The following is a 23,070-nucleotide window of genomic DNA, read 5'->3' as shown; positions in this document are numbered from 1 at the left end:
CCGTACAAAAGCAGCAGAAGGGCCTCATGCACTTTTGGAAAGTTGGGTTCACTTTTTGCTAGCCTGGTGTGATGTGTTAGCTGCCAATCTTGGCCAAGATTCTCCTCCTTATGTTGATTTTTTTTCTTCATTGCATTAAAACTCCTGTTTCACAACTCCATTCTGTGTTGACTTGGGTTAACTTCTGATGTTAAAAATGTACAGTACTGCGAGCAAGATACTGAGTTAGTGGATTAATAATATCAGCTCTAATCAAACTTGAATATTTCATTTCAACCTGCCTGAAAGCTTGAAGTCAAGCTATGTATTTTTATTAAAATATAATTAAAACAGTAATTTGAAGTTAAATTGTCATTTTGCTTCAGTTTGAGAAGGCTTTATCTCCTTCCTTCATCTGACATCTTAGAAATTACCACTAAGAAAATTCTGCTCTACACACACGTCCTAATATAATTACAATAGTCACTTCATCTTCTGTGTCTGCCTCTCTGTCTCACTGCCTCCCTCATTCTGATTATCTTCTCTCTCCCTCTTTCACTTTCTGGCTCACAAATCTTGAAAATTGAGATCTGAAGGATGGTGCAGCGCGAAGCCTCGATACAAGGCTACCACTCTCAGTCAAACAAAGACACTTCTCTGGCACAGGAAGCCGGGTGGAGGGGGAAAAACCTTGACACATGGATTTCTCAAAGATTTTAATCTTGAGAGAGAGGAAACACGCGTTTTAATATTACCTTTGTTTTATATCACACAAGATGGGTTGATTTAAGTTAATCATTCAAAGCAAAATCTGAATTACTCTTTTCATTTTTTCTTTTCTTTTTTTTAAAAAAATGTGAGACCAAATTGAAAAGAAAAAGGTAATACGGAGTTGTCTTTGAGTTTTGCTTTCTTTTTGCTTCTTGACAGTCGAGTCAGCTCCCCACATGACTGGATAATTTCATGCATTTCTGTCCTGCTCACATGGGCTGCTCAGCTGAAGCACCTTCTGCTGCAGTTGATCTCACAAGGCTGATGAAACATCACCATAAAACTGCCTCATCCTGAGAAAAAACTTCAGACTGGAGGGGAGAACTCATCTACTTGTGATGTCCAACAATCCTAAACTTGAAAAAGTAACTCTATGCTTTGTTCTTGAGCTAACCTGAAGACCACATGAATGTTAAAGTTCTATAGCTATTGATTCTGTAGAAAGTTGGAGACCTGAATCAAGCCCAGCTCAGCATCCACTGACCTCACTGGTTTCCAGTTGTTTCCACTTTGTGCTCTACTGGTTGACTGTGGCATATTTGGTAGTGAGGACATTTACAATGTACTATTAGTGGAGCTAATTTTTCATTTAGGCACTTTAATTAAAGATTAAAACATTTAGCGCACTCATTCAACTTTTTCCAGACAGATTCAGAAGCACCAATTTACTAAACTGTTTTGTAAACTGCCAGTTTCATAAAGTTCAACATCCTTGTTGAAGTTTTGGTTATTGACTGTTAAGAATTTAAGTAGCAAGACGATTACATTCATACTCTTGTTTAGAAGAGGGGAAAGAAAAGTTGATCAGTCGTTCTGTTTCCCTTAATCACCTTCTCTTCCTTCCCATACCATGCTCCAAAACTTTATTTCAAACTAGAAACTTACAGGAATAAAACAAAACATGGACAATTGAGAACAAGATATAAACATAAAGTCAACATCAAGGGGCTTTACATAAAATGTCAGTTATAATGTCAATGTTTAAATTGCTTGATTACTGTAGTCTTTTTAGGGCAGATATAATTTAAACTTCAGTTAGTGCTTTGATATGAGCTTCTGCTAAATACTGTTAGCGTTAGCAGAACTGATGTTTATGATTAGTTTCATAGGGTTAGCGCAACGAACATTGCAAAGAGCAGTGGCCACCACTGCTCTTGGCAATAATCCAGGTTGTGATGTTTGAAAAGTGCTGCATTACAGTGAATTTCATTTTACAAGTTGTGGAACATGGAATATCTATTTTTTCCTCATTGCTCTTTCCACCTGCTGTTTCAAAGGTAATAGTTTTGCAAACAAACCCAGCAAAGGCCAGCATCAGTCTGGGCTCGGCTTGCTGGCAGAGCCTTCATTTCAGCACAGCCGGGCAGAGTTTCACCCTCCTCAGCCCGAGCTGTGGCCGCAGGATGCAGTCAGGATGATGGGGACTCCCGCAATGATTGAACATAATGACGTGTGAAACCATTAGGCAGCTAATCAGAACCGGCAATGAAGCTGAAGATGATGAAGGTGGTGCTGGCGAGGACTTCATCACAATCGTCCAAAAAAAGGAAACAGGATGGGGGATTCTGCTGCAGTGGTGTGTGCTATAAGAATGAAGGCTGGCATGTAGAGGATGTATGAATAATTCAGCTTAATCAGGGGAATAACTCTAGGCCAGCTGCATTTGTTTGGGCAAAATCAGTATCATTACTTTTTGTTTTTATTTATCCTTTTGGCAAAGGTGCAACATAGTCAAAATGAAATAGAAGTTTTCTTTTCAGTGCAGGATTAGGGTTTTATTTCTAGACCTCAAATATCTGCCTCAGTCTTTTCACCTCAAACTGGTTCATCTCAGTATATTATAATCTTCTGTTGTGCTACTGACTGGACAGCTGTCGCTGACACCCTCAGACAGCCGACTCCTAACTGAAAGTTGAGCGGTGGGAATGTGTACATTTTCACTTTCCTGCATTTAAAATTATTGTCCTTAGTTATTATTCAGATGTTTTACCAAACCAGATGGTTAGCTTTTCTAGATTGTTAGCTGCATGTAGAAGGTGGTGCTAGGTCAACTCAGGAGTTTGGAGCTGAATGGCTGAACGGTTGCCATGGGAGATTAAATAATTTCATAAACAAGCATGAAAGGATCAAGACAATACTCTAGTTATATTTTTGATGAGGGAATAACATTATAACATGATGTAAAGTTCAGTCATCTTACGTATTGCTACCCCTTTAAACTTTTATAAATATTGCTCTGACTGCAGATACTCGCATGGTAAAGTTTCAGTGAGTGACAATTTTCCTTGTACCCGTTACGTGTTTTAATGAAGATAAACTTCTGCCTTACTTGTATCCCGTGTAACCTTGTGTCTTCCATTTTGAAGCGTGGCACAGATAAATAAGCCGCTGTTACTTGTCATATTTATGCAGGAAGAAAACAAGGAGCCACAAATTACTAATTAAATGTGCATAGAAAATCTAACCTACTTGAAGTGTGAACTAAAAAAACATGCTTCAGTTGCATGTATTTTAAAAGAATTGTCAGCAATGAAGCTGATATTTGGTAGGGACATGACAATATATTAGAATTTCACACGCCAGAGTTTCTTTAATGCTAAAAACCAACAGAAAGCAACAACTGATGAGCTTGCCAGATGTGTTGGTGGAAGGAACATAGCTGTAAGCAGCTGACATGAAACATTCGTCATCATCTTTTACTGGTACATCACACACTTCGCCCACAGCGAACCCACTTCTGAAGCTTTTGCCTTCGATTTCTCTCTGGTGTCTCTCCACTCTCAATTTTCTCTTAATTATTACCTCTTAGATCTTTTACTGTTTTATAATAAACAGCCTCTTGTGGAATACATAACTGAGAAAATCCTTACTTTGCACTTTTTGTGAACTGCAGACAGACAATCTGGAAGTGTTCACAGGATTTCACTATTTCAGCATTTTATAATATTACAGCTTTCCTCCAAATATTAATCTCCCTAACATTATGAAAACAAATTCCCTATTAAGACAAGGTTCAAGAAAGTTTTGTTTTGAGGGAATTTGATTTTATGCTTGGTGTTTGACCTCTGACCTGCCCTGGACCTGACAAAGACAGGTGTGCCTTATCAAATCAGGTCCAATCAACTGTATTCACCACAGCTGGACTCCATCTAACCTGTAGAAACATCTAAATGTTGATATTCATAATAATGAGGTATTTGTGGAGAATCAGCGTCACACTAATAAATTAATACAGAAGAAAATTAAGAGAATACAGTCATAATATTATGAGAATAATGTCAAAATAATATGGGAATAGTTGTATTACAAGAATAAAGTCATATTATTATGACTTGTATGATTTATATTACACTTATTCTCGTTTATTACTACTTTATTCTCGTAATACGACTTTACTCTCCTAATTTGAGGACTTTGTCATCCAAGTACAACCTTATTTTCATTATTTTAACTTTATTTTCTGCATTTATTTTTCTTTAGTATGGTCCTAATACTAGAGTACAATTTTGAGATTAATTTAATAATATCTGGAATAACGCTGTAACAAAATGTGAAAAAAGTGAAGCGTTTTGAATAATAACATATTTGGTATATCCAAGACATTAAAGAGACTGTAAAAGTTTGAGATGCATGTATTTTTCAGATAGATTTTTGTCTGTAAATTGAAGTGAGAAGCAGAGCTTCAGTTTGGTCCACGATGATGCTGCTTCTGCTTTACCGCCAACTTTCCAATGCCAAATCCATCCTGACAGAAGAGAAACTAGCAGCTAATGTTTCACAGTTATTCTAACAGGCAGCAAGCTGGGAAATATCTCTCAGTGTACATGCTAAATGCCAGGACTCATCATAGGAAAACAAGCTTTCCAGTGACTAACAAGTGCTGATGTTTGGTAGTGCAGTGAAAAACTTGACACACACTAGTTCTACAATACTAATACCTGAAGAGAAGCTCAGATTTTTTTTTTCTTTTTTAGCTGCAGCATTTCACTAAAATATTCATAGAAATTGCAACATGCCTTCCAATTGACTAAAAATGTCCTGAAAGTTTTGGTCTTTTTCCCATTGATAAAATTAAAAATGTTTTCAATTTTTTATTTTTTTGTTTGTTTGTTTGTTTGTTTTTTACCTTTACATTGTTTTGGTCAATAGGTACATTTGAGAAAGTTGAGAAAGTATTAATAGTCAAGCTAAAAGTTTAGATTTTTACATGCCTCATGCATGTGAGTACGAACTTTTATGTGACTATGACTCTGACCACTACACGAATTTGAGCCAGCAGAAAAAAGCTAATCTGAGTGCCGTTATTTCGGAGCTAGTCACTCAGCTAGCCAAAGCTAACACAACTATTTCCAGCTAGTCTAACAGTTTGTCCAAATGCTTGTCTGTGTTTCTTGACAGCAACAGAAATGTATTTTAAACATGATAACCTCATCTGAAACCTTGTTTAATGTTCTGAAAATAATAGCTCTGAAACTTTATCAATTCTTTCTAATGTCTTTTTTCTCTCCATTTTGATAAGTCTCTTTGATATTTTGGTCCATTCAATGTTTTGCAGTTCTATGTGTATTGAAAGGTCTGACTGTATAGAAGTACTGCCTTGGCTCAGTTGTGTTTGTAGTGTTAAGCTGTTTTCTAATCTGTCAAATGGTCAGATGTCTGACCTCTGGCTAAATAGGTTGCATCTTCAAAGGCAGATGGAAAGCTGCAGCGACCAATCAAGTCTCGGTTCTTGGCCTTAATGTTCCATACTTTCCTTAAAAATTATATTATGTACCATCTGCTTCAAGGTTATTTAAACAAAATTAGACACTGTTGCAAATGCAATGCCCTTTACGTGCTAAATGACATAGTTGTTTTACATAAGGTTTGAGAAAACTGTTTAATAATCTATTAAATCGTTTGGTTTAAGAGAACAAGATGAGGTTTTCAAACAGAGCAAAAATAGTTTCTAAAATTTTCAGCCAGAATCTATTTCAGTAATTGTGACTGTAAGACAACAGATGACTTGCTATATGCACTTTATTTCAGTCTGATGGAGAAAACAAAAAAAAAGTGTTATTTTCTTATTTTGACATATACTTAATATAAACTGGACAACCAATTTCAACATTTCCACTAATTTATGGCTTTTTAAGTGGCGTTAAATGACAAAAATTACAAAAAAAGATATGTTATGCAACTGCAGTCAGAACTATCCCGGGGATTAGAGCAGACATTTTGGAGTTTTTAAAATACAAAGTTATGTGCTACTGATGTCTTATAAAAATGATTTGTCAAAAAAAAAAAGAAACATTTCAAACTTATTTGGCTTTGTGTACATGAATTATGATCCTCTGCCTGATTTTTAGCCATTAGTTTGTTTCATTAAGTCAGTGAAACATAAAATTCCAATTAGGAAGAATCCTGTGTGTCTGCCAAATGTAAAAATGCTAAACTGTGGCAATTAGCAGACTAATTTACACTTTGACTGTCTTTGGTTTAACATTGGTGTGTGTTGCATTTGACTGCTGCTTCCCCTCTGCTGCCTCAAAAGCTTTAATTCCACTCTAAATGGCTAAACAATATGAGTTGGGAAGGTCGGTATTCATTTGTTTTTACAAGAAACCGATAATCAAGTTGCAACTACATTCAGTTATAAGGTTGCATTATATGATTACATTGGGTTGTTGAAAGTATCTGGTCATTTTATTGGAGGAAGTTTTTGAAAGACAACTATTGCAGAGCTCATTTAAGTATCAGATGGTTTAAGTGCAGTTAAATGTTTAGATTTGTTATAAGTCCATGAGCATTTTAACAGCCTCTTTCCAGCCACTGATGGCCTCAAAAGACATTAAACTGTTGCTTCTTGTTTAAACTTTAGGGTACATTCACACCAGCCCTATTTAGGCTGCGTTAATTGCAATCTTGCTCCTTTGCCTAGAAAGTCCGGTTCGTTTGGGAAGGTGTGAATGCACAATTGAACTCTAATGCAAACTAAAAAAAGCAACTCTAGACTGCTAAAAACCAGGGCTCAGGTTTTTGGCAGTTGAAGTGAACTTAATTTCACTTCAACGGAAGTGAACTTTGGTGCGGTTCAGTTGCTCCAAAATCAGGAAGTGGACTACAGCTCAGGGCATTCTGGGTAAATACAATCAAAACAAACCAGGGAGTCTAAGTGGTCTTTTACCAAAGACAAAGAAATCCTACAACAGCTAACACCTCTCCATTTTTATTCACAAAGAAGGAAGTTGTGCTCAGTGTCCGCTTAAGAAGTGTTTGTATCTCTTCCTTCAGTGTTTTTGGTGCAGCGTCACCACAAGTGGGGGGACAGGGAGGTTGTTTGACTTAATGAAGTGCTAAAGCAAACTACACTAGCTGAAAATGTAACAAATGTTGCAATCTTAGTCCAGTATGTTGCAAAAGCACAAAATCTTAGAAGTGATTCTGCCTTTTTGTGACCAATTATTCCATCACAACTTATTATTTTAGCAATATCTAGGAGCTTGTTTTAAGAAAATATGTCCTTAATATTGTTTTTTTAAATAATATTTCCACTGGCAGATTACTTCACTTAACATGAGAAAAATGTCTTCTTATAAGTGAAATAATTTGCCAGTGGAGCTAGTACTTTTTATTAAATCAATGTTAAAGACATTTTCTTAAAACAAACTCTTCTAGCTTGCTGAAAAGCTACATGTAAGTTAGTTTTGTCTTGAAATGTACTAAGATATTTGAACAAAAAAACTAGACAAAAACAGTTGGTAAGATTGTGTTTTTGTAGTGTGATGATAAACTGTAAAAAGAATAACTAGTCACAAAAAAGGCTGCACAACTTCTAATTTTGTTCAGTGAATACTTTATGATTAACCTTGGAGAAACTGACAAATAAAAGCTATAAAACGAGTCTTTGCTCTAGCTTTCTGTAGCCAAAGACGAAAGGTGATTTTTAAAAAGACATTACTGTACCTCAAATATAGGGACAAACAAGTTCATTGGTTAGTAATTAGCAAAGGTCACCAGTAATTATCCCCTTCCTGTGACCATAAACTGTGTCCTGGCAAGCTCCGAGGCTTCTGTGGCAGATCCATACTGGATATTCAGCAGCGGGCTGCGAGTCCATCTGTTAATATTGACGGCTGCTTACAGAAGCATGTCTTTATAATTGCATGTGCTGCTCAGACACGCTGCATGCTCCACTATGGCAAAGGAGGCAAAACGATCTTGATGAATGTGTCTCTGCAAATAGAGGAATTTATACTCTTTCTCTTCACTTTCCATCACTTTAAAAACGGGCCAATATTATTTTCATAACAAGTATTGATTGCACTTGTGCTAAAGCTCTCTCAGCAAATTAGGTGTGTGTAGGTATACATTACGTGTGTGAGCGAGGCGTTCTGCACAGTTTTGCTCTTGAAGCAAGTGTTTGTCTGTGTGTAGTCGTCCATACATCTGATATGTGTATTTAAATGTTTACTGAAAGCTCCGATTTTTACTCCAGTATAGTGGAGTTAGCAAGCAAGCAACTTCAACCATACAGAGTAAGGAAAGGATACAGCAATGAACGCTTACTGAAAAAACTTTAATCTTAACTTTTTCTCTTAGTTATGTCTGTCTTCAAATAAAAAAGGACCAGATGGGCAGTGTCCTAAAAAAACAGAAATTTGACAGAATCCTTCAGCTTTATCCTCTCTTTATGTCATTGTGCGTCCTGTCACCTAGTAACTGCATCATTACTAAACACATTCTAGTAAAAGTGGAGCTTGAACTCTTGAAGAGCTTTATTTATTTAATCCTTTAAATTAATTAATGAAATACTGTGGGAGGAAGCCGGAGTGAACCCACTCATGCACAGGAGAACATGCAAACTCCATGCAGAAAAACCCCGGGCCAGGAATCGAACCCAGAACCTTCTTGCTGTAAGGCAACAGTGCTGCCCACTGCACCAATGTGCAGCCCAAATCAAACTAAAAAATCCAGATGTAATATATAAAAAGTTGAGATTTCAACTTTTTATATATTTTAGAGGAACACGTCTATTCGCTATTCAGTATATGTATTCATGCATTTACAGATTTTTCTTTGGAACGGAAGTTTTTCACAGAAATTCCACCTTTTTTAGCTCATATTTAAAATAAATCAATTGCAGCTGGAATAACTGAGTTCAATGCTTCTTAGCTTGCTTTTGACTAGAGATTACAAAGCAGCCAATCCTAGAACTGCAGTCATTTTCCTTGTCACTGATTGGCTGAACCTCCAAGACCAGAAATGAGGAAGACTGTAGATGTGTAGATGTAGATGTAATGAACTTCTAAAATAGGATAAAAGAGTTTTTATGGGGGTCTCGAGCATTTGTGGATTTGAACTATTGGTGGCCATATGTGATCCCTAACCTCCACACATACCCGGGGTTCTCTGTACTTATTTCTGAAACCATGCTTGTATATGCTGCTCTATCTCCCAGTTTTTCTGCCACTGTTACAAGAACGAAACTTCCTGTTCAACCCTCAGTGAATGTTGGGATTAAGTGGCATTTGAAGGATACACCAAACCAGCCTTTGATGCAAGTTTTCATGGCTAGTCAGCAATCAATTAATAAGAAATGTAATCAAAACATTTTAATTAACAAATATCTTTCAATGTTTACGTTGCAGAACTTTATGAAGTTTGAAAAACTTTACTTCAGAAAACATGAGCTCAAAACATGGATATTAAGTGTTATACAAAGCTCTACATCAGAGCGCTCAGTGTCTTCAGAAAGAGGACAGTACCAACTTCCAGATCTCAGACACACAATATTCTGTGAGAAACTCTTCATTCCCAGATGCCTAGCTAAAAAAAATGATTTAAAACAATTCTTAAGTCTGATTTGTAAAAGATAAATCTTAATTGTAAACCTTTTATTAAAACTCAGCAGTGCCTTTTTAGAGGATGCAAAACAAAATTCAATAAAGTCAAAAACTCTGTTTTCTCAGTAGATGTGATTTATGCCAAATATAAACAGGTTTGTTTTTATAAAATGTCAAGATAGAAAGATTTGGAGACTTGATGGTTGTCTGTTGTTCTGGAAGAACTGCAGTCAACCTACCAGTGTTGTTCCTCTGAGTAGCTATGATGTCCGTTTAGATAAGGTTGGCTAACTTTTCAGTTTCACAGTTTGCTGTTACAAAGACAGATGATTGTGCAATTTATTTTGAAAATAAATTTGCTTAATGAAAGCACACCAATTTCGCAAAAATGTTTTTGAATCAAAAAGTTTTGTGTTAGGATGAGGTGTTTTTTTGGCAGATAGATGTATTTCATACAACTGCAGTGGAAACACTTTCATTGGATCACACAAGTCGTGAGCAACAGCTGGGTGTTACAACTGGTGGAAACGACAAAGACGACGACAGGATGTAGGAGGATGGTGGTTTGTTTTGTGTTTTTCGGACAATCTGCAGCTGGCTCCACCAGAGCTCTCACAGCTTTGCACAGTTCATAAAACATGCGTGTGTCATTCAAATATGTTGAATCCGTAGTTCTTCTATATTGTAGCCACTCACCAGTAGGCGGGGCTTGTCACTCCAACGCCTGCGAAAGACGCCGACGTCTCCTCTGATGGTGACGAGCACCAGCGTCACAGCTGAATTATAAAGATATCTCATGTAACGTTTTCATCCTTCACTGCCATAATTTTTAATGACTTGCGTGAAATAGCTTCTTCATGTTTAATTTAACTAATTGTTTGATGGAAACACTGCAATTTCCATTAAAACTGCGTTTTTTCGACATTAGCAGAAATGTAGACAAGGATTTGCGCACATTTGTAATAGAAATCCAACCATTGACCTGATGCTCTCTGCTGGGCTTCTATAGATGGACAACTGTTTCAACTTGAACCACGATGTTTAATGCTCTGTTTGATGACAAGAATCAGTTGGAATATATGTGACTGAATTGAAAGGACTTTTTTTGTAAAGCGCTTTGGGAGCCATTTCACAACATTTGTTGTTAAATAGCTTCGTATAAGTAAACTGAATTCATCTGACAAAAGACTGAAGGTTTTGCACTTTAACCAGATGTAAATGCAGTGGTGAGATCCAAACGTTAGTGAGACAATGCTGGAAAACAGAGTGGGGCAAAACTGTCTAACACTGTCGCTACTCCTGAGAGTTACTACCGCTGAAGAAGCTCTTGAATCTTGAGGTGTTCATGGTTTTTCCATTTTGGCTCTGTCTCTTATTCTCTCCTGTCTTGCTCCTGGTTTCACTCCCCCCATCCTGCCTCTCGCTCATAAATGTGCATCTGTCCATCTCTCTTTGAGGCTTCAAATCATGGTCCTCTACCCCCACCCTCCACCTTCTTCACTGAAAGGAAAACTCCACCTCCTCGCTGCTGTTTATGTAGTCTCTGACAGTGCATGCTCTCACTCTCTCTCTCCCTATAACCTTCCTCCTCCTCTTAGCATCCTCTCCCCTCACACTGCTCTGTGACTCCACTTGCGCTCGCAGCCTGTTTCCTGCCTCTCCGCTCTCCGTACTCACACACACACTCATGCATGCACACACACTCTCCTCTCTCCGTCTTGTCACACTCAGTCCTGTGCAGACTTGAGCTCTGGGAGTGGAGGAGATGATGCTGGCACTGATTCCCTTCTTTTCTCTCCTGAAGAAGGGAAAACTAGTCTGAGAGAGATGTTGATGCAACAGCACCTCTTTCCCTCTGCCTGCCTCCTGCCAAGCTCCAGCTCACATTAGGTGGATTTAAGCGACAGAGAGAGCTTTGCAGTTGTGGTGTACTGGATCTTCCGCTTCTCCTTTTTCATCGTCCCACCTCAAAGGATGCTCAGATCCCTGCAGGATCAGGGATATCACTTCTGGAACTGTCATCGGGCTCGCTGCCCCGGCACGGTTGCAGTCTGAGGCGGCCCCGTCCCCTGAAGGAAAGCAGAAGCATGTCAGAGGCACCTGTGATGCTGAAGGAAATGAGCCGAATGCGTGCCGTTCTGCAGGACTCGAGCCTCTGAACCAAATTGAAATTATCTTGGAAGAAATCTGTTGGATCCTTGGAGTTGCGTTCTCATGGTTTTCTAACTTTAATGGTTTGGATCCGACCAATAGGTAAGGCTTTGACTTCGTCTGTTGCTTCTTCAAAGCGTCTTGTCTTCGTCTTGTCCACTTCACCAGATTTGCTTTTGCTGGACTAGTTTCTCAGCTCTGGAAGAGCTCCAGCTCCGTCTGATTAGTCATTACTGCCGCTGCTCCGTCCTGTTTACTATGCATCACCCAGCGTCTACGGCGGCGGCAGCGCTCGCAGAATGCTTCTGCTCGGCTGCAGAGCGGAGAGGAATGCCACTGCAGACGGGAAGGCAGTGGCGGCGGGTGTTAAGTGGATTTGAGTTTTGTCATGATCTCTCTCTGCTAGTCTGAGTGCAACAGGAAGCAGTACTGACACTGTGATTTTTAGTGCAATTACTTCTGGTTGATTCTCAAATTGTTGGATTTCTAGTATCAAAGTTATTTACTGATGAATTGTTCCTCTTCAGTTGTTTTCTTTTCTTTTTTTTCCTTAATGTGCTTGTTGGATTTGCAGGTGTATATTGCTTCAGGGTTGCTTGATGTTCTTTGATCAGTCTCCTTTTTGTTTTTGTTTTTTTATCATTTCTGGTGTATAGGTGCAAAATTTTCACCAAGACTGAGTTTTTCTTGGCATTTTTTGCTTTCCTTACAATTTAGGCATGGATTGGCCATAGTATGTCTAGTTTACCTATATGTTTAGTTCTTTCTTGTGTCTCTGGATTTATCTACAAAAATCAACTTTTTCTGTGTTGGTGAACAATTTTTGCTTCATTGGTTATTTTCTTTCAGAAAACTTCCCAGTTTTTGTTCTTTAGTCTTCCTTTAATTTTATTTCACATCTTTTGAGACGACTCAATAGATGTGCATTTGAGCCATCTTTGGTTTATTAGTTCTGATGTTTCCTTTAAAATCAAGTGTAATGTATGTGTTGCTGTCAAAACTGATAAATTTCATAGCAAGTGAGAGATTTTGCAGTTAATAGATCTTTGTGAACATTTGTTGTTGTGCTTAAATTTCCCTTTTGCATTGGTGCTGGATTTCTTGTGAAAAATCTACCATTTTACTGGTTTTCAGTTTGTTCTTGGCTGGAAAAAGATTTACCTTTAGAAAACCCGTCGTCCTTTATTTCTTTCAGTTAAATTTGCTTGTGAGTGATCTCAGCTTCATCGGTTCCAGGATAGTTAGCTATCCCAGGTTTCAAAGTACCTTTTTTTTTTCCTTAGAAATGAATGGCTGGTTGCAAGTTTCTGGACTTCACCTTAAAAGGCTAATTAAAAAAAAATCACACAAGGTAAATGAATTATGCAAGAGATTTGAGCATATTTAGGATACTTAACTTTCTTAATGCATCAAAACACCAAAAATATGAAACCTAGTAGAAATTAGATGAGTACAAAGGAGAAAAGAAATTGGGATGAACTGATAAAATTTAATTAGTAAATGTGACTAAAACTAATAAATGGGATGAAATTAAAATGAAATGTACTGTATTTGTTTACCCCTGTGGATCAGGCAACATTTTTCTTGACTAATCAATTTTTTTGTGTGCGTTTGCTGCTTTTTGTTTGTGGCCAGTCAGTGTTGCTTTTTTTTATGCTTTCTAAATTGATCCTAAAAACTGGACTGAAATGTGTTTTTAACTGTGTCTAGTGATCTTGGAAAAATCAATTCAGATTGCTCAACCACTTGTTTTACGACATTTTTATGAAACTACAGCACACTGTTTCTTTTTTACTATAAAAAAACCACTTCCCAGCTGTGTCTTTTTTCATTGTTTTGGTTTAAAGGCTTTAACATATTTCTAAATATGCCATCTGTTTGGTTCATAGTCACTATAAACTTATAATCAGTTTCTCTCTTTTTATTCTCGATTCTCAGAGGTAAACAGAGTTGCATTGTCAGGTTTTGTTTTCCATAATATGTGCTTGTTTTTGGTGAAGAGAGTCTTTAGTTCTGACCAGGTTTTGGTTTACCAGACTTTACTTTTATTAGGATTTTAGGTTGCAAACACAATGCAGCACAAATTGGTAAAGTGGAGGAAAAATGAGAGCTTCCAAAGGTCTTTTTACATATAAAAGCAGAATAGTGCACATTAAGCGTGGCCATTCTTGATACTAATTAATTGCAAGACATCTGGGTGAATGGTCTATAACCCCCAAGGTGAACCACATGTGCAGAAGAAAAGTGTCAGTAAGAATGAACGGCGCCATCTATGGATCAATTTTAAAGGTGTTGAGCAAAGGGAGCTGACAGTCTTGTCACAAGATCATCGGAAAGTGAAGGAAGCTAAGACAAAAGAAAGCACAACTAATAGATAAGGTTTCTTGTGACACATTGACTCCAACTTCTGTGGAGAAGTCTGTCTGGAGGGTTTGATGCAACATAAGCGTTCAGACTTCAGAAGCTTTGAAAACTCTCAGATGCATTTCTGATGTACTACCAGATATGGAAGTGACACAAATCAGATTTTTGAGGGATGAAAAGATTAGAATTAGACTGTTCAGACTACCATAAAAAAGATCTCATGTGTTGCCATTTGCTTTCTGTGTGAACGTATAATTTACTAAGAAGGAGGTAAAAAAAAATCCTTTATCTGACCCCAAATCATATGATCTTTAATTGCTGATTCATTTCAGCAGATGATTATACTGATCCATGTACGTGAAAGAAAACTTTAGTTTCTTGTTGGTTGCATTTTCATGTTGTGTTTTCCATAAGATTCCTTTATTGTTTTAAAATAATATGAGGACACGTCAACTTCTTTGCTAAAGCAGAACCACGTCTTATTTTTTTTTTTTTATAAATCAACCATAGATTCACTCATGCTCCATTTTTCCTGTTTAACTTAAAAGAGCAACATATTGTGTGCCTTAATCCAGATGCCTTTGAATGAGATCTGTAACATCTAATCATGATGGGCATACATTTACAAGTATTTTGGATCAATTTCTAATCAGATGGAGATTCCAAGATAATTGGTGTAAAGGATTGTGCAAAAGCCCAAATTAATCAGATGGGTCACTCATTTGCCGAGGTCTGGAAGAATTGGTTATTGTCTGCCTGGACTAGAAACTGCTGGAACATCTCCATGAATCCATGAACTGCTAGAACTCCCTGAAGATTGAGCTGCTTGGCCACAATGAATGTCTAGGAGTTAAAGGTGGGGCTTTCAAATGAAAGATCGATGAGTTGGCTGTTCATCATGAAGGTAGCAGCTAGGGATGAAAGAACTGTTGTGCTGTTTTTCCTGGTCTTTGAGTCTCTTAGAAGGTTTGGTTTCTGTCTTGGTCTTTGTATGTCTGATCTTGATTTTCTTGGTCTTGACAGATCTGGTCTTGGTTTTGGTCTTGGAGGGTTTTGTGTTTTGGAGGGTCTGGACTTGGTCTTGGTCTGGTCATGCTCAGAAGCTTTTTTCATGGTGATAAAACATGGGTGACCAAAGTGTAGCTCAATGAGGAATATTTAAGCAAATATTAGAGCAGATGTCTGGATGTATCTCAGACTATGTGTATAATTGTAACCATGAGGGGATAAAAGAAAAATCCATTATAATTTAAGCTTGAGGATTTATTCTGTGTAATCACTCTGTTAAAAGAAAAGTTCAAATAAATGGTTAAAAGGCAAAATTTAAAGACATTCATGCGTTTGAGAAGATGTGACCTTCCTTCTGTGAATCAGAATTAAGAGCATCTTTGCTTTGATTTAATGTACATTCCTCCTTTTTTTAAAAAACCCTTACTGGAGCAATTTCATATAAATACTCTGGAGTTGTATAGTTTTGGCTCTGATTCTTGTTTCTCACCAGTTTCTTGAACATGCTGGGTCTATTTTAGATCAGTTTAAATTCTCTCTCGGAGCTCAATGTTAATTCTGTTGCAAGAAAAGAACAACTTCTATATTTCCAAACGTGTTCCTTTGGGGCCTTAATGCAGCAGACACAAATGTAAGAAGCAAAGAAAAGGAACTGTTTATTGTGATTGAACAAAAGGAAGTGGGAAATAATGTGAAGACGAGTTCTGGAACATAAAATCTCTCCACCCACATCATTAAAGCTCAAAATAATGAATAAAACCATCGATGTTACTGAGAATGTTTCTGAGGAGGAGCTCTGCGTGTGTTTACTACTTTGTTCAGAAACACCCAAAGCCTTTTGATGAACCGGCTGTAAAGAAGACTTGATGTGCTGTGTTTTCTTTTCTACCTGCGAGCTGCCTGATTGTAGAAAGTTAAAACTTGAAATAAGTAAAAGTCAAATAAGAGCGTTTGAGCCTGGAAGGGTGAACTGGGGTTTGATGCTTCTGGTGGGTAATGAGGCAGAATATGAGCAAGGACTCTGTACTAATAATAATAACAATATAACAATACAGAGGTGGAGGAACCTCAGCATCAATCAGATGCCGTCAGCTTTCATTTATAATGGGACTTTAGGGACCGTTTGGTTGGTTTAAATGCACAGGAATTTAAATACGGTGGCACCTAGTGGTAAAACTGCATATTGCCTTTCCATCTGCCCATCCATCCTTATCCATCCATCCATCCATCCATCCATCCATCCATCCATCCATCCATCCATCCATCCATCCATCCATTCATTTGTCCTTTAATCCATTCATCCAATGTATTTCCGTCCACCTGTCCATCCTTTGTCCATTCATCCATCCATCCTTTCATTCATCCATCCATCATCCTTCCCTCTGTTTGTCTGACCATCCACTCTTCCATCCTCCTTTCATCCATCCTACCGACCAGGATATTGTCTATTTGTCCATATTTTACACTTTCCCTTTTCAAACTTTGCAGACTGTATGAAGTCATTCATAAATATGAAATAAAAATCATTTGGATAGAAAAAAAAAACAAACATGTTTTTGTCTTGTCAAATCCTCCTAGACACAAATCTGGAAACTTGCCTGATAAAATCTTGAGGTTAGAAAAACCAATGTACTACATCTGTTGCTTTTACGGTACTTATGAAATTATTGGAAACCAATTTGGGTTGTTCCCCAGAAAGCTGCAGCCGGCTTGATAAAAGAAGGCTGAGGTTGGGGAAGGAAGATGAGTGAAAGGACAACTGGCATCTCTGATGTATGTGAGATGTTTCTCTGTTTGACTCCCCTTTCACCTCACAGAACACTTATAAATTACTCAGGCTAAAAACGAGCCCACTGCCACCCACAAGAGGATCATAACTGCATTAGATCTGAAAGGACGTCACCTGAAAGCTGATTCAGAGCCAGAGGACGGGCTGATTCGTCCTTCAGTGAGATGCCACCCTGAACAAATCAGCCGTATTTTAGTCCTCTGACAGCTTCCTCTGTTCCCCTTCAGCCTCGGGACACAAACGTTTTGGGAACAGATCGACTTTGAGGTATAAAAGATGGGATTTAGAGGGAGAGACCGATCGCATAGGCATTATTCCAAGGAAGCTGGAATGAAGATAGAGGAAAGTTGTCATTTAAAATGACACAAAACCTTTCTCAGATGCAGCCGTTCTCGTGTGTGAAGCCTCTTCCTTTTACTTCCAGTGGTTTTCATTCTGTAGCGTGATCATAAAATAAAATGCTTATGTTTCTCTGCTTAGACCGACACTGACTGGTGTTTTGGGAAACTGAGCCTCGTCTTTTCTGCAGTAATCAAACATGTTGGGGAGCAAACAGTGACTTTATGTACAAGTGGTTAATTAAGGAAGTGTTTGCAGGACGAAATCAGGCTCATTCACATGCTTACAATTTAATTACGACATTCTGTCCTCTTTATAGATAGATAGATAGATAGATAGATAGATAGATAGATAGATAGATAGAAAATGCAGAATGAAGTTATTGATAGATATTGTGTACCTCAAAGATTTCCAGATGACAGTCGGCAGCAAACAACATGAAACTGACAAATAATGTTTCAACTGTATTTGAGCAGCCTTAGCTTTTAACTAGATTTTAGATCTATGTTGAGTTTGGTATTTAATTTAAAATGTCCTGATATTTCAAACAGTTTAGTTGGATTCCATGCACGGTAATAATATTCCCACAGTCTATGGATGAGAAACAGGACCACAGCATCTCAGTTCTCCTACCATAACTATTTTCTGGTTATATATTTTTAAAAAATGTTCATAAATGTTATAACCTTCAACTTTTTCCTGTCATAAGAAATTTTACTTGAGGAAATTGGTAGAATTTATTGCGATACACAATAATGTTGATTTGAGACCATTTTCAATTTAATCGTAATGCCATAATAATGCAAGTACACCCTGTCAAAGATAGATATATTCTAATTTACCTAACAAACATGTAATGCTGGAACTGGAAGACATTTTAAGTTAAAAAATAAATAAACAGAACCCCCAAAACAACAAATAAAGTGTAATATGAAGTCTCTTTAGAAGAAGTTTCCTTCAAAACAGTGGCTAGTTGAGACCAAAGCACCAGACTGAAACATTTGTCATCCAGTCTTTGATACAAAGAGAGAAACACTCATGCAAATGGAAATTATTGAGCTTGTTTAGGCTCTTGTTCTGGGACCTAAATACTTCTTCTCTGCTGCTGAAAAAGTTTTACTTTTGAGATTAATGGATGGAGAATGATGCGTGCTTTTTCTTTATCACTGAAAGAATTTAACAGCTGAATCTCATCTGCTCCCCTTTCATTTCAGTCAACCTGCTAATTAGATTAAAATGCTGGGTTTTTTCACAGCTTCCCCTCCTTACGTTATCATAAGGCTGATATGAAGAGAATATCATAGATCTAATTAACTCACAGTAATTTAAAAACTATGGTAAATTTTCTTTTATGATATACGGATGAATAATAAAAATAATATTCCGTTTTCCATATTAGGTTCTTGTAGTTTTTCACTCCTATAATGTCTTTTTTTCCTTTATATTTGTTTTCTTCTTGTCATCACGTTACGTGTAATAACCTTCTTCTGCATCTTTTTCTTCATTTCCCCCCTAAACAATTCATCTTGATTTCTTAGCATTTCTACACATATCTATTGCCTCTTCTCACAGCTTACGCTGTCCAATTAGCAACAGCAGCAACGTATTTCATTAGAGACATTCTGTAAGAAAACATCCGCTGAAATCTCCGTAAATAATCTGGTTTCTCTGCTCAGTAGATGTGTGTGTGGATGAGTGTTGTTGTAAGGATTGTGTTTGAGCGGGGGGATCTCTCTGGGGAGGCATGGAAAGGAAGGACTGTGGAGTCGACTTCCTTTCCGCTAATTACCCGGCAACCGTCCTCGCTAATTGTCAGGGCTTCACATGCACTTGATGTCTTTAAATATCTAACAGCAAGAAGCCACCTAAAGGAAGCAGAGAAATAGTGATAGGAGAGGGGGAGGAAGAAAAAAGAGGTCAACGGCTGTGCTTTGAAGTTGTGCAGGACCCGTAACCAGCAGAATCTGCTGCTGGATGTGGGTTCATCTCAGAGGAGGAAGAGCCGCTCTTCCTCCGAGCTCTGCACACACATCAGCTGCAAGTAAATAACTCACAGTGACATCAAACAGACGATCGTCCATTTCTGAGCACGCGCCCTTACAGTCTAACGTGATCTGCTGTAACTGAGAGCCGGAGTGAAATGTTTGTGCCGGTAAACCTGTCCTGATTTTATCGCACTAAGGATACTAAGGTTTTGCTCAGATACCCAGATACAACATACAACAGATTTACCAAAAACTGCAATGCAACTTCATGCTCATTTATGACTATTTTGAGTATTGAATTCATGGGATTTAGCTGCCCCTCAAATGGCTGAAATTCTTGAGACTTTGTCTAAAAGTGACTATTATTGCCAGTTTTAATAGTTAGAACACCACATATAGTTTAATAGGCATTAATAAGCACAGTGGAAGCTAACATCTAAAATCTTATTTCTTGGGGATACAGCCAATCAGCTCCAAGAAAATAAATGGTGTTCCTAGATTGCCTGCTTTGAAAAAGCAAGTAGCACTCTTACCAGATATTTAAACATCCCAAACTGCATTTTCTTTTGAATACTTAAGATATGCATTACGAAAGAATCTGGGAATAAATGACAACATATAACCAATGTTTTTTAATACAGAATAATACTGATTTATTTAGGGTATAGATCAGACAGGACTTGTGCTTGATCAGATCCAGAAAAACTGTGAAATATTCCTTTGCTGAACAGGAAGCCAAGTTCAGCATTGTCTGGTTTCTAGATTTGCAGAATATAAAGACTTGAACTAAATCTATGTCACTCAAATGTCCAGAATCTTATAATTAAAATCTAGAAAATTGGCAGTAGAAATATAAAAAATATATATGTAATTTAAAATTGGACATATTTTTTTAACATTCTTGTTATTATTTTGCATTTAGTAAAGCTTTTAGGTAAGTCCTCAGTTACTTGCATGTAAATATGAAGTATTTGTGAAGGTCTAGAAAGTGAATGAATATTTTTTTTTAAATGAAATTAAAATGTGTTTCTTATATTTCATTGCAATACAAGATTAGACCACGAAACTTCAGTTGAAATTATGGTTTGAAAAAATTCTGACAAATAAAACAAATGTCTCTAATTGAATTTAACATTTTTTGTTTGCAACTCTGTGAAAAACTGAGTTTAATGAAATACTACATAACTCGCCTTGAGCTCTTTTAACTTTTTCTTAAGTAAAAACTTTTAAGGATCAAAACTCATAAACTTTGCTCTTCTTTAAATATTTCTCTAAGTGAGTTTTAAAGCAAAATGTGACATCCAGGAGAAAAATAAACAAAAAGAAAAACAGGATGATTCAGATATCAATGCAAGGTAGGCACATGCAGCACCGGTAAAACAAAATCCATGCCTGCAGTGAAATATCAAAGAGCAATCAGTTAAATCAGGCTTGACATGAATATTTCAAGCAAACATGAAATGAACCTGGAGTAAAAACAGGAAGGATTTCATACTGACTGCTGACAGATGACGCTTGTCTGTGTTTACCCAGAGATTTTCCTCGACTGTTTGTGTCTTTAAAGCCATTTCCAAACCAAATCTGAGGTCTCTGGAAAGTCCTTGCTCTCCGTTTGGGGTTTTATCCCCCTCCTACATGAGTGATCCTGACAGCCTACATTAGCGGTGCAGAAATTTCTGACAACCTGATTTGTCTCGCAAAGAAGAACAAACACAAAAGGTTCACGTGAAGGTTGGGAAACCTGGCTTTGGAGGGAAACGAGGCGGCTGATGGGCTTTTGATTGCATACTGTAAGTGGAGCAAATAGATTAAACCATGAGTCACATTGCATAAATACACAAGGGGAGGTGGAGGCCAAAAGGAATCTGTAATGCCTGATTGCGCACATAGATTCCTGAGAGGCTACATCGTAAATACAGCTGGTGTAATGTCCTGTGAAGGAACATGGCTTTCCGGGGAATAAATGGCACCTGGTCCTAAACCAATTAGCACGTTTCAGAGTGAAACCAAGCTAAGCTGTTAAGATTACAAAGAAATAAGACCAAAACCAAGATTCTTAATACGGAACTGAATTCAGATCATTTTTTCTCTGCGTTAAAGTGGATTTGCCAGTAGATAGTTTCCAACTTAAAGATATGTAATATTTGTCCCCATTGGTTGTACAACTGTATATCTTTAGAAAAGCATTAGTAGCACCTCCTGCACAACCAACAAAACTGCAACAGGAAGTTTCTGGATGGCAAGTCAAATTACAAAATGTGTGTTTTTCCAGCAGCCATTGTACATAGCATACAGCAGTAAAACCAGTGGACCAAATGTCCTGGAGCTCCGCTTGGGTTGCTCAGCATTGGGCTGGGCTTCCTGAGGGTTGCTAGGTAACAGCATATTGCCTGCTGATTTCTGTTGTTACACTCCAGACCTTTTCCAGATACCAAAACACACTGACTTATTGATTTTTTTAAAAAGTGATAACCCAAACGGAAGTACAATAATGTAGATTTTGAATAATAGATCACATTTAAAGTATAACCTGAGTTTTCAATAAACATTCTGGCCTCACCTATTTGTTATAAAGAAGATATAGTCACCACTCTTTAAAAAAAGCCAATCTTTCACACTCTGCAGCCTGTTTTTAAATAAAACATATACAAATATAGATAAAGAAAGTCGGATTCAAAGCAGCTGCAGACTCATCTTTTTAAAGAAGAGAAACAATCTTTTCTTCATCTCAAAAGCAAACTTGTTTTAAAATGCAACACTTACAGATTCAAGAAGTTTATGTGCTTTATTCATAATTCAAACACTTTTCTAACCTTGAAAACACATTAAAATTCAAGCATGTTCTATGTGTTTTCCAGCAGCAGTTAAAAAAAAATGTAATGGAAAAAAAAGTTTAGGATTTTTCTATTCGAGCTACAAATAACCTTCATTCCAACCAAAATGGGATGACTAAGAGTTTTAGCATGCCTGCAGATGAATTAATGCTGGGAGGAAACACTTTCATGGTAAACTGGATAAGTAGCAACAATTATAAATCTGTCCCTAGAGGGGATGAGCCCGGAAAAATTATAGCCCAAAAATATGTGTGAGATGGGATTTTCAAAGGCTGCTCATTTAAGAAAAGCATAGAAAACCCTCATCAGCTTCAAGTGTTACTGATCAGCACTTCTGTCATTTCAACTGCATAAAACGACGATATCTGTTGCCCCAGGTAACAAAAAATATAACACAAAGAAGTTTAAGAGTTCTTACTGAACATATTTAGACTGACATATAATAATGATCTTTGTAAAGTCATGACAGGGATTTGGGGTTGGTGTATTTACCATACAGGAGAAGGTTGAGGTATTTTTGTTGCAACCTTGAATGAGGATATGCAAAAACAAAAGTTTAAAGTAAAACTGACCAACTATCACTCCTCTACATAGGTATTAAGTGTGGCTGCTGCTTTTGCATTGTTTAAAAGGGACCCATACTCTCTTAAGAACTCCATACCTACTGCTGCCTCAGGTATGGCTTTTGTGTTTGGAGGAGCACCCACACCTCCAAATTGCACCCATGCTCAGTTGTGCTGGTTGCTGGATCACCAAAGGAAGCAATTTGTAGCTGTTAAACTATCAAAGAGAACCCTGGGATCAAATACTGACTCACAATGGAATTAGTTACATGATTATCTCTTTACCAACATTCCTGTCAGTCAGAAACAGGAGAAACAAACATCTGCAAGCATTTGAGTTTGACCAGGACCGATTTCTGATTGGTAGCAACTTGGTCAGAGCATCTAAAGCAGGGGTCCCCAAACTTTTTCCTGCGAGGGCCACATAACTGTTCCCTTTTCTGGTCGGGGCCGGTCTTAGTT

General features: G+C 37.5%; 1 long non-coding RNA gene across 1 annotated transcript in view; it reads left to right on the top strand.

Annotated features, from left to right (window-relative positions):
• Positions 1-10,538: 10,538 nt before the first annotated feature.
• LOC107837799 (uncharacterized) overlaps positions 10,539-23,070 on the top strand; it is a 62,187-nt gene continuing 49,655 nt past the window's right edge. Inside the window, exon 1 of the long non-coding RNA XR_001663842.1 lies at positions 10,539-11,828. This is a non-coding gene — a long non-coding RNA (uncharacterized LOC107837799). The remainder of the gene's footprint in view (positions 11,829-23,070) is intronic.

The sequence above is a fragment of the Poecilia formosa genome, unplaced genomic scaffold (genome assembly GCF_000485575.1).
Source record: "Poecilia formosa unplaced genomic scaffold, Poecilia_formosa-5.1.2 Scaffold177, whole genome shotgun sequence".
NCBI classification, from domain to species: Eukaryota; Metazoa; Chordata; class Actinopteri; order Cyprinodontiformes; family Poeciliidae; genus Poecilia; species Poecilia formosa.
The sequence above is the reverse complement of the archived record's forward strand: the minus strand, read 5'-3'. Positions and strand labels throughout refer to the sequence as shown.